Source organism: Helianthus annuus, chromosome 8 (genome assembly GCF_002127325.2).
Source record: "Helianthus annuus cultivar XRQ/B chromosome 8, HanXRQr2.0-SUNRISE, whole genome shotgun sequence".
Taxonomy (NCBI): Eukaryota; Viridiplantae; Streptophyta; class Magnoliopsida; order Asterales; family Asteraceae; genus Helianthus; species Helianthus annuus.
The window spans coordinates 42,055,683-42,072,736 of NC_035440.2; positions in this window are offsets into that span (position 1 = coordinate 42,055,683).

Below are 17,054 nucleotides of genomic sequence, written 5' to 3' on the forward strand. Positions count from 1 at the left end.
CCTAAAAAAAAACCTAAAAAAACCTAACCCCACCCCCCCCCCCCCCCAAAAAAAAAAAAACCTAAACCCCCCCCCCCCAAGCTAAAATGCTAAAAACTAAACCCCCAAAAAAACCTAAAAAAATCTAAAAAAAATCTAAAAAAATCAAAAAAAAATCTAAAAATTTTTTTTTGAATTTTTTAATATTTTTTATGTTAAAATCGCTACTTTTAGAAGCCAAAAAAATTTTTTTTTTTTTTTTAAAAATTTTTTTTTTTTGGATTCGAAAATTAGCGATTTTTTTATAAAAAAATATTAAAAAATTCAAAAAAAATTTTTTTGTGTGATTTTTAGCTATTTTAGGCATTTTTGGTGTGTTCATATTGGTTCTCGCGGTTCTCACAATAAGAGGTGGTTCTCGCATGATCTTCTCCCTATATATATATATATATTTTCACGTCATTACATGCTACTTCATGCCATCATGCTTACATCTTATTGACCTCTGTCCTTTTAGTTATGGTTATCATGCTTTTATTTCATAATTCCGGGTGTTAATAGCCACTTAGTGACCATACCAACGCCTACTTCGTGCTCACACCGCATACCGTTCATCATCCCCGGTGTTTACGGTCACTTCGTGATCACACCGTATACCATTCATCATCCCCGGTGTTTACGGTCACTTCGTGACCACACCGTATACCATTCATCATTCTCGGTGTTAATGGTCATTTCGTGACCATACCGTATACCATTATCATCACCATTTACACTCATTGCACCCGCTATCTACAATTACATACTTTATTAGATACCGTATCATTCTTTTCTTTATCATTCATACGTTATTTGCCTTCAATAATTCATTTCCGTAGGTCATAAAACCATACTATCCTTCATTACGAACATTCTAGACATGTTAATCAAAACATACATTCATTATTACACTTACTTCTTATTCCTTCTTTCTGTTAACTAATAACCTTCGTGTTAGCCAACTTATATTCATGGTCTCATTATCATTCACGTTTACATTTTCCGCCATCTACAAAAAAAAACATTCATCTCGTTCACTAAATTTCTTTTCATCATATTTAAACTCATGTTATTACACTACATTCCATTTACAATTTATACTTGATCCATTATCGTCATTGACGATCAAGTTGTATCGTGTAGATCATAATCTTTGATCATAACGATTTACCTTCTCTACCTTCATATATATATATATATATATACATTTTCCCTCATTATTTGTACTATCAAATCACCTTAAACGTTAGTTACGTGGTCTTTAAAACCAATTAAAACAAATCCCATAATCAAATCAGCAACAATAAACAATTTACCAGCGTCAAGGTCCCTGGCGGGCCGCGACAGCCTTGGCTGGTCCATTACGCGGGGCGCGAAGAGTCACCGTAAGCTACGGTGACTACCGTAGCTTACGGTGCTGAATGAAATGCTACGGTGATCCTTAACTGCCTTACGGAGCACATATGCTTTCAATTCCTACCGTAGCTTACGGTGGCTACCGTAAGCTACGGTAGAGCCCAGTGTTTGTTGGCTGAATTTATTACTTGCAGCCACTTTGATCCGCTTTCGAATACGATTTCAACCAAGCCAGTCCCCGAGAGTTCTAATTACACATTATACTAACATCCCTAAGTTTTCATTTCTTTCTAGTCTTTCCATAACGTCACCAATTCATATCATAATTTACTAAAGAATTCTTTAAAATAAAATAATAAAAAGAATAATATTACCTTTTCTTGCGTCTTGGAGGGAACACACCCTTTCTTGCGAGCTTTCGGTTTGAGTCCGAGCACTCTAATGTGCTCGAATCTCTCAAACCTAGGCTCTGATACCAACTTGTAACGTGTGACAACCCTCACTAAACCAGATATCCGTACGACTTAATTAATAATAATTTACTGCATAATTACTGTGCTTGCTTGAAATTGCGGATAAACTGCTACTTGAACACTGATACATACACATACTTGCATCATACCTTATTAACTGTCACTCTATTATTTACATACAGAACTTTAGTGACAAACTTGATGCACAAAAGCACAGTAGCACAATGAACGGATAACCCAGTAAACGTGCTGACATAGCCAGCACCAGGCAGACACTGCCTCTAAGGCCTGTATGAGCCAGAGATAGTTTACTACACTAGTAGAGAGTGTAGGGAAATGAGGGTTGTAGAACTGCGTCACTGGATGATAATTATAGTGACCGGATGTGCCAAAATATGATTTAAAAACAAAATTCTGCACTTTAACCCAAAAATTCAGCATTTTAGCTAACTAGTAAAGTGCAAAAACGCGGAAAAATAATACTAGACACTTTCCAAAGTGTCGGGAACTCTTTGTGTCACTAAAAATAATATTAACTACACTTTAAAGCTTTGTTAAGCACTTTAACGGATCAGTATCCGACCGAACAACCGGACTTAACCCGGGACATAAAAATATTGACATCAACAATTTTTTTTTTCTGAGCCAGTCAGGGTCCCCGAATACCCTAACACCCGTAATAAATTACAACACGCTAGTAACTAGTCTTAACCCTCCTAAACTAACTAACTAAACTAGTTAACTAATTAGTTAAAACCCAACCAAAAGCCCCCCCTTTTTTGACCGATTCAGTTAGTATATGGGGACACCCCACAAATTGTGGATTATTTAAAACATACTTGTTAATTATCTAGGGAACATTTTGCCTTGTGGGTAATTAGGAGAAAATGTTCTATAAGTAGGACCATGAGTCCAAGAACAACAATCACAATTCACTTGAAAAAAAAAATCAATTTCCTTCCCTCTCATTACCTACTGCCGAGAGCATTCACTTCCATCCATTTTTTTTTTCCATTTTGATCAAAGTTTTCTACTTATATACAAGTGTGAAGGGTCGCGTACAAGGAAGCTTGGTGCTTACGGATCGTCAAGGACCTCACCTCAACGCTATTAACCACCCGTTTTTTGACTAGTTTCTTCCCTAGCCTCGAGCTAGTAGTAAGTGACTCTAAACGCCTTTTTGATCTATTCTAAAGTGGTTAATAAAAGATTTAACGGGCAAAAATCATAAATACCAGAGATCAAATTTAAAGTCTACAAAAAAAAAATAATAAACAAAGTGGTTAATAAGTAAATAATAGTGTAAAACTTATAAATCTAGTTTTAATATGATTATTTATTGTTGTTGATTGCTAGTATGGGAATGGATCGTCATCGAACCACGCTAGAGCATGTTCACAAAACATGAACTAGCCTTATGTTTAGTTGTAAAGTTTCTAGATGACGAACCCTTTCCAACATGAACATGAACTTTTGTAAAAACAATTTTTCTTATGAAATGGAGTTCTAAACTAGTAGATCTACGGATCTACAAGTGGTATTTTTAAAGGACCAAGTGTAAAATGAAATCATATTTTTGAAAGCCGGATCTTTCCTAAATAAATGTGCTTTTGTGAACACACAAGTGTGTAGACACTTATGTAACAAAAAGTTTTAACCAAAATTGTTTTTTTTGTAATTTTTTTACTAGAAGATGTACAAATGCATTTCCTATAAAAATAAGATTTTCGAGAAACCGATTTCATTTATAAAAGTAGAAAGATCTATTATAAATAATGGGAAGTTACTACACACTTTTACACTACCCACAAGTTCATGTGTTTGTGATATTTTTGAACTAGTTTGATGTTGAAATATTGTTTGTTAATGTTGGGAACATTGTTGATTTGAATTTTAAAAGAAAATGATACGCTAGAAAGCGTGGCCACTCCAGTTACAGGGGAAACTCTGGCGAAATTTTTCCAGAAATATAAACACTTGGAAATATTTTTGGTGACAAGTGTCTATAACTATATTTTTAACTTGTTTTCAAAATATAAATTTCGCTACGATTTTTATTACAAAATAAGCAAGTGTCGGAGGTGGGATTTTCACGAAAATAAAACTTGATAAATATATATTTAGTATATATTTTCCGTAACAACACTTGTGTAAATTTTTGTGATTATTTTGTGAACTACATAAATATTATTTTCAGGGTAAAAAATTACTGAATATTAACAACTCCAAAATACAAACGCTTTCACGATAAACATATAAGTTACAACGGTAATTATTATTACCACACGATTGCTAAAACGTAACTTACGCATTATACGGAAATAATTATGAACGTATATTTTATCAACGTATTATTTTTGGGGAAATATTATGTGAAATGAAAATATAATATTTTTGAGAAAAATATTTATATTTTGGAATTGGAAATGAATATATTAAGTGAGACTTAATGGTGTAATTCGAACGCACATGTATTAAATCCCCCATCCTTGGGAAGGAGATTAACTACCAAGTACATGCAAAATGTAAACACGAAATAGTTGTCTAACTATTTCCCAAAAACTTAAACTATAAAGCTAAGGCACGGCCATCCGTCTAATAGAATTAGTACATGTAGGTCGTTGCACAGCTGCCTGATTCGGAGTACTTGGTAAAGACGCACCGACTGTGAGTTCATGTCCCCCTTTTCTCTTAACTGTTTTCAGTTTTCTAAATTGCGGGGGTGAAATACATGTTACTATGACTACGAATATTTCTTACATGGTATGGTCAGCTAAGGAAGGAACTATTAGGTTATGTGATTTGGGTAGGTGAAACCTTAAGAACATTAGTCCTCGTAGTACGATCGAGGGATACAAGTGATAGGCCTATTTGAGCATAACAAACCCCACCCATGCGCCCTAAGGTTGGACCATGTGGTGACTTTGTCTTAACACCACCCATGCGCCCGCAGGTTGGACCATGTGGTGACCTTGTCGTAACCCCACCCATGCGCCCGCAGGTTGGACCATGTGGTGATCTTGTCATAACATCACCCATGCGCCCGCAGGTTGGACCATGTGTTGACCTTGTCCTATCCCCCCCATGCGCCCGCAGGTTGGACCATGTGGTTACACATTAACTGATATGTTTCCTTATTTGCTTTCATACCAGAGTTTACAAAATATTCACGCTTACAATGGTTATAAAGGTTTATTCGCGCGCACATACTAAACACATGAACTCGCTCAACATTATTGTTGATTTTTCAACTTACATGTATTTCAGGGAATTAAAGGATCTGGCACGGTATGGCACGTTTTCCCGCTGCACTAGTTTCCGAGGTCATCCGGGGATTAGGGAATGTGACTCTTTCCTGGACAAGTCACAGTCCTTAAACTGTGTTTATGTTTTGTTTGTTTGTTGAACAAGATTATGGTTGTTAGGGTGTATTCCCGTTAAAACAATGGTATTGTATTTGGTTTTCAAAACTTAATGGATGATCTTGCATGTTTTTAATTCATATAGCTTTGTTATGACTAAGCTATGGTATTAAGAAGTCACACCAAAATTAACCACGCTTCCGCAAAGCAGGGTGTGACAGCTTGGTATCAGAGCTCTGATCATAGCGAACTAGGATTCTTTCTCGAGTCTAGACTATGATCACTAGGGCTCTCACGAAAACATTTTTACTGCATACCACTTAAGTCCAGATCCAAAACGTTTTTACAAACACATGTTGAGCACATTTTATTATTTTAGGCTCGGTCTTGGAGGCCGAGGCTCGATCTTAGAGATCGAGGTAGATGGCTAGTGAGACTAGGAAGAGTAGGCTCAGTCATGAAGGCTGAGGCTCGGACATGGAGGCCGAGGCTCGATCTAGAAGGTCGAGGTGGATGATAGAGCAGTCTTAGAGACTGGGAGGAATTTGGCTAGTGGGACTAGGAATATCAGTCTGGGAGGCTGGGAGGCTAGTGGGACTAGAAGAATTATTTGATTGCTTATTGCTGACTAACATGTTTATATGTGGATGTGATTGATTGTTATACGTATATGTGTTTATGTTACAAATGTCATGCTTTCATCATGTACAAGAAAGATGGACACTACGAATCCCATGGCCATAGCATCAGACGACATAGTACATCGAAGCACGAGGTGCACATTTCCGATACTACCGGCACAGACAATGACGACATTCAGCCCTTTGCGCTGCCTAAAGTCGTAGCAGAGCCTACTGATGGCCATCTTGTTGGGAATTTGCCACTCGCGGTGATCCCTGCTCCTGTGCCCCCTTGCCACTTATCCCATTGTTGATATGCCCCCGACGTGGCCTCTAACGACGATAACAATCTACTAGAGAAGGACCCATTCGAGGGCGAGGCCCTATTGCTGCTGGTATTAGCCTACTGCTTGCGGACGCTCCTGCAGGGGAAACTCATGCCCATTCCCCTGCCCCAGACTCATTTGAGTTTCTAACATCCGCATTTTTGCATATACAGGGAGTGCAGCACCATTCACACGACGCCGACCCTGATACGGCATCATCAGCTGCACCGGTTCCCGCACACAGCTTTGAGTTTGATCACAGTATTGAGGGTGATCTTGTTCTTCCACCTGGTTTTGATCCAGACCATGACCTTGAGTTCATACACTTAGTCAAGCCCTTGGAGGATCCTGTAACCCCCTATGATGGTTGATCCAGCTGATTTTGAGATGGAGTTTGTTGATCCGGAGCCAGCCGTGGCCCCTGAGCCAGGCGTTGCTCCTAACACCGCATTGGAGCATGGCCCTGTTCATGCCGATGCACCTGCTGTTGCTCCTTGATTGATCATCTGCTTGGACGAGAGAAAATTTGGGGTAACTGTGCAAGACAATTTATTATTACGGGGGCCCACGTAATAACGACTTGTAGTGCACAGAAATCCTGGTGGACTCTGCGGGTCAAGCTAATAAAAACCCATGTGGCAGGAAATAACTCGAACACGAATGACAAAGGCGATGAAGCCTCGAGTTCATTCTATTTCAAGCAACAAGCCAAATTGGCAAGCCTATGTGAAGGCTCAGAAAATTTATTTCCCCACCAATACATTGAGTATATTTATGTGTAAATTGGGTGAGTACATGATGGCTTATGGTGCTATGTATCTCCTAGACAATTGAGATGATGTCTAACCCGCTTCATGCCACTTCGGCAAAACAGAATGCCACCCAGGCATGACACAAACACCAGTATGTTGCCAAGGATAGAAGCCGAGCTGCAAAAATGCAACTCACAGGCAATTGCATGACATGAAGCTCTCCGCTTTTAGCACAGCAATGGCACTACTGGAAATAACCCCCCCCCCAAACTGACTGCACCTATAAGCAGTTCCTGAACTGCAAGCCTTTGAACTTCGTCGAAACAGGAAGCGCCATTGCATTTGTCGTTGGTCCGAAAAGATTGACTCCATTCTAAGAATGACTAACTGTTCACCCCAACAGAGTATTACCTTTACCTCGGGGTCATTTCTAGATGGCACACTCTCATGGTGGGACCATCAGGGTCAGGCCTTGGAACAGAATGCTACTTATGCACTGAGCTAGGACGAGCTCAAGGAAATGATTAAGGAGAAATATGGTTCTAAGATTGGAATAACAGAAGTTTGAGATGGAGTCCTGGAATTTGAAAATGGACGAACCAGAGATTCCTGAACCTGTCCAGCGACCGCACGACTTGCCTAGGGTCGTCACTTACTAAGTCATTGATGTTGTATGATACAGTTGGGTACCTGTAAACCTTACATTCTGGTCTCGATTTGTGGCAATGCAATCGCAGTGATCTATTGTTTATGTTCTATGACATGAGATGTTATGTGATTGATTTATTTATAACATGAGATGTTATGTGTTGATATTGTTGTATACTTACGTACACTTTACTTACTATGACCTGACCCATACGATCATCATTTAGAAGATGCCTCCAAGACGGGATGTACGCATACCCACCAACGAGGCGGAACTTCAGGGAATCATTGCTGCAGTCATCGCACAATACGAGGCCCATCACTCCGAGCGCAACGGAGGTACCTCAGGAAATAACCCACCCAACGGCTGCACCTACAAGCAGTTCTTAGGCTGCCAGCCCCTACAATTCGACGGCACTGGGGGTGCCGTAGCCTTCGTACGCTGGATTGAGAAGACGGACACTGTTTTGCGTGCGAGCAAATGCGCCCCAAGAGATCAGGTCACGTACATTTCCGGGCTATTCCGAGATGGGGCTCTGTCATGGTGGAAACTTCAGGTTCAGACAATGGGCGAGGCTGCTGCATATGCTCTATCGTGGGACGAGCTGAAAGAGCTAATGCATAAAAAGTACTGTTCGAGAACAGAAAGCCAGAAGGTAGAAACTGAGTTCTGGAACTTGAAGATGGAAGGTCCAAAAATAGCTGAGTATGTGGAGAAGTTCCAAGTTCTATCGCGTATCGTTCCTTACATGGTAGATCCGAAGTTTAAAAGGATTGAGCGTTTCATTTGGGGATTGGCACCCCAAATCATGAGCATGGTAACGGCATCAAAGCCTGCCACAATCTCTGAGGCCATCAATCTAAGTGTAGCCCTGACGGAAGAGGCAATCAGGATGAACAAATTTTCAGCCTCTGAGGAGAAGAAGGAGACTCATGTAGAGTCATCTGGGGACAACAAGAGGAAGTTGGCGAATTTCAAACAGGGTACCCAGTCGAGTAGCGACGACAAGGCCAAAAAGAGAAAAGAGTACACGGGTATCCTACCAAAGTGCGACAACTGTCGACGTCACCACAACGGGCGGTGTAGATATGGAAAATGTGGTAACTGTGGCAAGGTGGGACATGTCAAGGAAACTTGTCGGCAAGGTACTGAACATGGAAATAGAGGTCAAGATGGTAACGGAAATCGCGGAGGAAATAACAACGACAACAACTATCAAGGCAGAGATGGTGACGATCAAGGCTGTGGCCAAGCATGTTTTAGTTGCGGTGATGTGGGGCATTTCAGGAAGTATTGCCCTAAGAACACTCAGGCACGTGGATGAAAGCTCAACAGCGGGGATAAAATCCAAGCGTGGATATCGGTATGTCTCATAATAGTCAATGTTACGCTCTATTTGACAGTATTGTCAAATTTTAGCTTCAGTAAATATCGTTGTTTTAGTAGTAAGTAACCTAGATACCCAGTTCTCGATAGAACAAGCCTAACGGAAGCTTCGATGTGATAATTGGGATGGACTGGTTGTCGAACAACCCAGCGGAGATTGTCGTCCGCACCCCGACGACGAACGGAGAAATGATGGTGATTCATGGAGCAGGATACGCTCCTACGGATCATCAGGCAAAGAAGACACAAAAATTTTCGCACAAAGGATGTGTTGCATTCTTGGCTCATGTCGTGGAAAAAGAAGCCGAAGAACCAAAACCCGAAGACATCCCTGTGATTGGAGAATACCCCGAAGTCTTCCTCGAAGACTTGCCGGAATCGTCTCCTCCACGGTTAATTCCAGGCACTGCACCCGTAGTCAATGCATCGTAGCGACTTACATTTTCGGAGATGCAAGGAATGACAGAGAAGTTTTAGCAATGGATAGAGAAGGAAGATAACAGACCAAAATTCCCTTTTGGGGTAACCCCATTACTACTCGTCAAAAAGAAGGATGATAATTTTCAAATAAACATCATCTACCGGGAGCTGAACAAGCTGACGATCAAGAATAAATACCCTCTGCCAAGAATTGATGATCTGTTTGATCAACTGCAAGGTTCAAGCTTTTACTCAAAGCTCGACTTGCGATCTGGATACCATCAGTTAAGGATACAAGAGGAGAGTATCTCAAGGACAGCTTTCAGAACTCGTTATGGGCACTACGAGTTTCTGGTTATGCCGTTTGGGTTGACAAACGCACCTGCAATATTCATGAATCCAATGAATTGAGTTTGTAAGCCGTACTTGGATAAGTTCGTGATTGTACTCATATATGATATCTTGATTTATTCAAGAACAAAGGCTGAGCACGAACAGCATCTAAGAGCTATTTTGGAACTGCTAAAGAAAGAGCAGCTGTATGCCAAATCCTCTAAGTGCGAGTTTTGGCTACATGAAGTCCAATTCCTTGGGCACGTGGTAAATGGAGATGGAATCCACGTGGATCCAACCAAGATCGAGGCGATCAAGGATTGGGAAACGCCAAAGACGCCAACCGAGATTCGGCAATTCTTAGGTTTGGCTGGCTATTACCGAAGATTCATCGAGAATTTTTCAAAGATCGCTTAACCACTGACGCTCCTCACTCAGAAAGACAAAAAGTTTGATTGGGGAATCAAACAGGAAGAAGCGTTTCAGATATTGAAAGATAAGCTTTGCAACGCGCCAATCTTAGCCCTACCGGAAGGTACAGATGATTTTGTGGTATACTGCGACGCATCGCGTCAAGGATTGGGTTGTGTGTTGATGCAACGCCAAAAGGTTATTGCCTACGCGTCACGCCAGCTGAAGGTACATGAAAAGAACTATACCACACACGATTTGGAACTTGGCGCAGTGGTTTTTGCTTTAAAGATCTGGAGACACTACCTTTATGGTACGAAGTGCACAATCTTCACAGATCACAAGAGCCTCCAGCATATATTCAACCAGAAGGAGTTGAATATGAGGCAAAGACGATGGGTAGAGCTGTTGAACGATTACGACTGCGAGATAAAGTATCATCCAGGGAATGCGAATGTGGTCGCCGATGCCCTAAGTCGAAAAGAGAGGATCAAGCCCATAAGGGTTAGGGCTTTGGAGATGGTTGTTCGAACCGATTTTCCTCTGCGCATTCGTGCCGCGCAGAAAGAAGCTCGCAAGGAGAGAAACCTTGAAGAAGAGTGTCTACGTGGGATGGAGAAGTTGTTGATACCAAACAAGGAAGGAACGTTGTGTTTTGAGAAGAGGATTTGGGTTCCTTTGTTTGGAGGTTTAAGAAAGGTTATTTTCGATGAAGCTCACAAGTCGTGGTACTCTATCCACCCTGGAGCGGATAAGATGTACCAAGATCTTAAAGATTATTATTGGTGGCCTAGGATGAAAGGCGATGTGGCTGTTTATGTGAGCAAATGTTTAACTTGCGCTAAGGTTAAAGCGGAATACCAGAAGCCTTCAGGACTTCTGCAACAACCAGAGATTCCCAAGTGGAAGTGGGAACAAATCTCCATGGATTTTATTACGAAATTGCCAAGAACGCCAAGAGACCATGACACTATCTGGGTGATAGTGGATCGATTAACGAAGTCAGCACACTTCCTGCCTATCCGAGAAAAGGATAATACGAGCAAATTGGCTGAAATTTACATGAGAGAGATTGTTACGCGCCATGGAGTACCTCTCTCGATTATCTCCGATAGAGACGGAAGGTTCGTGTCAAGGATATGGCAATCCTTCCAAGAAGCTTTTGGCTCGAAGTTGAATATGAGCACCGCGTTTCACCCGCAGACCGACGGTCAAAGCGAGCGGACGATTCAGACGTTGGAGGACATGCTGAGAGCATGTGTTATGGATTTGGGCGGTAGCTGGGATAAGCATTTGCCTCTGGTTAAGTTTTTATACAACAACAGCTACCATACCAGTATTGGTGCCGCGCCATTCGAAGCTTTATATGGGCGCAAATGCAGATCACCGCTCTGTTGGTCTGACGCCGGTGATAGACAGTTGGTTGGTCCTGATGTAGTCCAGGAAACCACCGACAAGATTGCACAGATACGAGATCGCATCAATGCAGCTCGTAACCGGCAGAAAGCCTACGCGGATCGAAGCAGGAAACCTCTAGAGTTTGAGGTTGGTGATATGGTTTTGTTGAAGGTATCACCCTGGAAGGGTGTGGCACGCTTTGGGAAGCGTGGAAAGTTGAATCCACGATATATTGGTCCGTTCAGGATTTTGGAAAGAATTGGGACCGTAGTATACAAGTTGGACCTACCTGCCGAACTGAATGGTGTTCACGATACATTTTCATGTATCCAATCTGAACAAAAGTCCAACACAAGATACCGTTGCCATTCCTACCGACGAAATTCATGTTGACGACACGCTCCACGTTGAAGAACCCGTTGAGGTCGCGGATTGGAAAGTGAACAAGACCCGCCGGAGCAGTGTCAAGCTCGTCAAAGTTCGTCGGAATGCCCGCCATGGTCCTGATTTCACCTGGGAGCGTGAGGACCGAATGAAAGAGAAATACCCCCACTTATTTCCTAAGAACCGTGCTTCTACAAGCAGAACTTAAAATTTCGGGACGAAATCTTTCTAACGGGGGAGAATGTGACAACCCTCACTAAACCGGATATCCGTACGACTTAATTAATAATAATTTACTGCTTAATTACTGTGCTTGCTTGAAATTGCGGATAAACTGCTACTTGAACACTGATACATACACATACTTGCATCATACCTTATTAACTGTCACTCTATTATTTACATACAGGACTTTAGTGACAAACTTGATGCACAAAAGCACAGTAGCACAATGAACGGATAACCCAGTAAACGTGCTGACATAGCCAGCACCAGGCAGACACTGCCTCTAAGGCCTGTATGAGCCAGAGATAGTTTACTACACTAGTAGAGAGTGTAGGGAAATGAGGGTTGTAGAACTGCGTCACTGGGTGATAATTATAGTGACCGGATGTGCCAAAATATGATTTAAAAACAAAATTCTGCACTTTAACCCAAAAATTCAGCATTTTAGCTAACTAGTAAAGTGCAAAAACGCGGAAAAATAATACTAGACACTTTCCAAAGTGTCGGGAACTCTTTGTGTCACTAAAAATAATATTAACTACACTTTAAAGCTTTGTTAAGCACTTTAACGGATCAGTATCCGACCGAACAACCGGACTTAACCCGGGACATAAAAATATTGACATCAACAATTTTTTTTTTCTGAGCCAGTCAGGGTCCCCGAATACCCTAACACCCGTAATAAATTACAACACGCTAGTAACTAGTCTTAACCCTCCTAAACTAACTAACTAAACTAGTTAACTAATTAGTTAAAACCCAACCAAAAGCCCCCCCTTTTTTGACCGATTCAGTTAGTATATGGGGACACCCCACAAATTGTGGATTATTTAAAACATACTTGTTAATTATCTAAGGAACATTTTGCCTTGTGGGTAATTAGGAGAAAATGTTCTATAAGTAGGACCATGAGTCCAAGAACAACAATCACAATTCACTTGAAAAAAAAAATCAATTTCCTTCCCTCTCATTACCTACTGCCGAGAGCATTCACTTCCATCCATTTTTTTTCCATTTTGATCAAAGTTTTCTACTTATATACAAGTGTGAAGGGTCGCGTACAAGGAAGCTTGGTGCTTACGGATCGTCAAGGACCTCACCTCAACGCTATTAACCACCCGTTTTTTGACTAGTTTCTTCCCTAGCCTCGAGCTAGTAGTAAGTGACTCTAAACGCCTTTTTGATCTATTCTAAAGTGGTTAATAAAAGATTTAACGGGCAAAAATCATAAATACCAGAGATCAAGTTTAAAGTCTACAAAAAAAAATAATAAACAAAGTGGTTAATAAGTAAATAATAGTGTAAAACTTATAAATCTAGTTTTAATATGATTATTTATTGTTGTTGATTGCTAGTATGGGAATGGATCGTCATCGAACCACGCTAGAGCATGTTCACAAAACATGAACTAGCCTTATGTTTAGTTGTAAAGTTTCTAGATGACGAACCCTTTCCAACATGAACATGAACTTTTGTAAAAACAATTTTTCTTATGAAATGGAGTTCTAAACTAGTAGATCTACGGATCTACAAGTGGTATTTTTAAAGGACCAAGTGTAAAATGAAATCATATTTTTGAAAGCCGGATCTTTCCTAAATAAATGTGCTTTTGTGAACACACAAGTGTGTAGACACTTATGTAACAAAAAGTTTTAACCAAAATTGTTTTTTTTTGTAATTCTTTTACTAGAAGATGTACAAATGCATTTCCTATAAAAATAAGATTTTCGAGAAACCGATTTCATTTATAAAAGTAGAAAGATCTATTATAAATAATGGGAAGTTACTACACACTTTTACACTACCCACAAGTTCATGTGTTTGTGATATTTTTGAACTAGTTTGATGTTGAAATATTGTTTGTTAATGTTGGGAACATTGTTGATTTGAATTTTAAAAGAAAATGATACGCTAGAAAGCGTGGCCACTCCAGTTACAGGGGAAACTCTGGCGAAATTTTTCCAGAAATATAAACACTTGGAAATATTTTTGGTGACAAGTGTCTATAACTATATTTTTAACTTGTTTTCAAAATATAAATTTCGCTACGATTTTTATTACAAAATAAGCAAGTGTCGGAGGTGGGATTTTCACGAAAATAAAACTTGATAAATATATATTTAGTATATATTTTCCGTAACAACACTTGTGTAAATTTTTGTGATTATTTTGTGAACTACATAAATATTATTTTCAGGGTAAAAAATTACTGAATATTAACAACTCCAAAATACAAACGCTTTCACGATAAACATATAAGTTACAACGGTAATTATTATTACCACACGATTGCTAAAACGTAACTTACGCATTATACGGAAATAATTATGAACGTATATTTTATCAACGTATTATTTTTGGGGAAATATTATGTGAAATGAAAATATAATATTTTTGAGAAAAATATTTATATTTTGGAATTGGAAATGAATATATTAAGTGAGACTTAATGGTGTAATTCGAACGCACATGTATTAAATCCCCCATCCTTGGGAAGGAGATTAACTACCAAGTACATGCAAAATGTAAACACGAAATAGTTGTCTAACTATTTCCCAAAAACTTAAACTATAAAGCTAAGGCACGGCCATCCGTCTAATAGAATTAGTACATGTAGGTCGTTGCACAGCTGCCTGATTCGGAGTACTTGGTAAAGACGCACCGGCTGTGAGTTCATGTCCCCCTTTTCTCTTAACTGTTTTCAGTTTTCTAAACTGCGGGGGTGAAATACATGTTACTATGACTACGAATATTTCTTACATGGTATGGTCAGCTAAGGAAGGAACTATTAGGTTATGTGATTTGGGTAGGTGAAACCTTAAGAACATTAGTCCTCGTAGTACGATCGAGGGATACAAGTGATAGGCCTATTTGAGCATAACAAACCCCACCCATGCGCCCTAAGGTTGGACCATGTGGTGACTTTGTCTTAACACCACCCATGCGCCCGCAGGTTGGACCATGTGGTGACCTTGTCGTAACCCCACCCATGCGCCCGCAGGTTGGACCATGTGGTGATCTTGTCATAACACCACACATGCGCCCGCAGGTTGGACCATGTGGTGACCTTGTCCTATCCCCCCCATGCGCCCGCAGGTTGGACCATGTGGTTACACATTAACTGATATGTTTCCTTATTTGCTTTCATACCAGAGTTTACAAAATATTCACGCTTACAATGGTTATAAAGGTTTATTCGCGCGCACAAACTAAACACATGAACTCGCTCAACATTATTGTTGATTTTTCAACTTACATGTATTTCAGGGAATTAAAGGATCTGGCACGGTATGGCACGTTTTCCCGCTGCACTAGTTTCCGAGGTCATCCGGGGTTTAGGGAATGTGACTCTTTCCTGGACAAGTCACAGTCCTTAAACTGTGTTTATGTTTTGTTTGTTTGTTGAACAAGATTATGGTTGTTAGGGTGTATTCCCGTTAAAACAATGGTATTGTATTTGGTTTTCAAAACTTAATGGATGAGGGCACCTCCAGTAGGGTAAGCTGCAACATCTTTTTCCAGGTGCGCAAAAGCCAACCAAGTGCATCACCCCCACAATGAGGGCACCTCCGCTGGTAGGAGGACCATGTATGTGGCCTCAACCCATATGATCAACGAAGGCAAAGGAAGGCCGCGTAAGGCGGCAAGAAGACCGGACAATGTCTGGAAAGACGAGCAAGTAATCTTTCCAAAAATCCGAGGCGGTCCGCGTGACAGGCGCGCCGTCGTTATTACAGGCCACCTGGCTCACTACTGCACCGAGCGATTATTCATCGACCCGGGCAATACTTCTAACATCATATACGAGCAGTGCTTCAACTAGTTCGATCAGGAAGACAAGGATCGGTTGCAAGCAGTGGACTACCCTTTGGCCGGGTTCGTAGGGGAAACTGTTTTCCCCCAGGGCCAAATTACCTTTCCTGTGCACCTCACCAACGGAAGGCACACAAGAACGGAGGAGGTAAACTTCATGGTTTTACCTCACACCTCCAAATCTGACGTGCTTCTCGAGAGAGAATCCCAAGGCGACTTCAACATGATTATGTCAGTACCCCACTCTGCGGTCGGTTTCCCAACCGAAACGGGGGTCGCGATAATCTACGCACGCAGGGAAGTCATGTCGTCAGACGAGCTGCGTCCGACCAAGATGGCAAGGCCCACCCCCAACACCCAACTAGAAAAATGGGTTCTCAACGCGAGACATCCAGAGCAAATAGTCACGTTGGGCCACGCTTTGTCACCCAACACCAGAGCGCAACTGAAGCAGCTCCTCTTCAGGAACCAGGATAGTTTTGCGTGGACGCCTGCAGATATGACAGGAATCCCACGCAAAAATGCGCAACATTTCTTGAATACCTTGCCAGGTATTAAACCAGTGATCCAAAGCCAATGCCACCTTAGATCCGCAAAAAAACGAGGCGATGCATGAGCAGGTCACAGAACTGCTCTCCGCAGGCATCCAGACTTGGTTGTCCAACCCAGTCATGGTAGAAAAACCAGACTGGTTGTCCAACCCAGTCATGGTAGAAAAACCATCCGGGGGCTGGCGTATGTGCGTCGATTATAAGGATTTCAACAAAGCTTGCCCCAAGGATTGTTACGCACTTCCAGATATCGATGAGAAAGTCGATAACCTCGCACCATTTTGATGGAAGTGTTTCCTCGATTTTTACAAACGCTACCACCAAGTACAAATGTCAATCGAGGACGAAAATAAAACGGCATCCCGTACGCCCACCGGAAATTACTGCTACACAAAAATGCCGTTCGGGTTGCGCAATGCAGGCGCAACCTATCAAAAATTGATGAACGACACTTTTCGCGGCCAAATCAGCAAAAGTGTCGAAATCTATATGGACGACCTGGTCGTCATGAGCATGGAGGAGGATACCATGCTCACCGATATTGAAAGAACATTCCAAACTCTGCGAAGCGTCAATA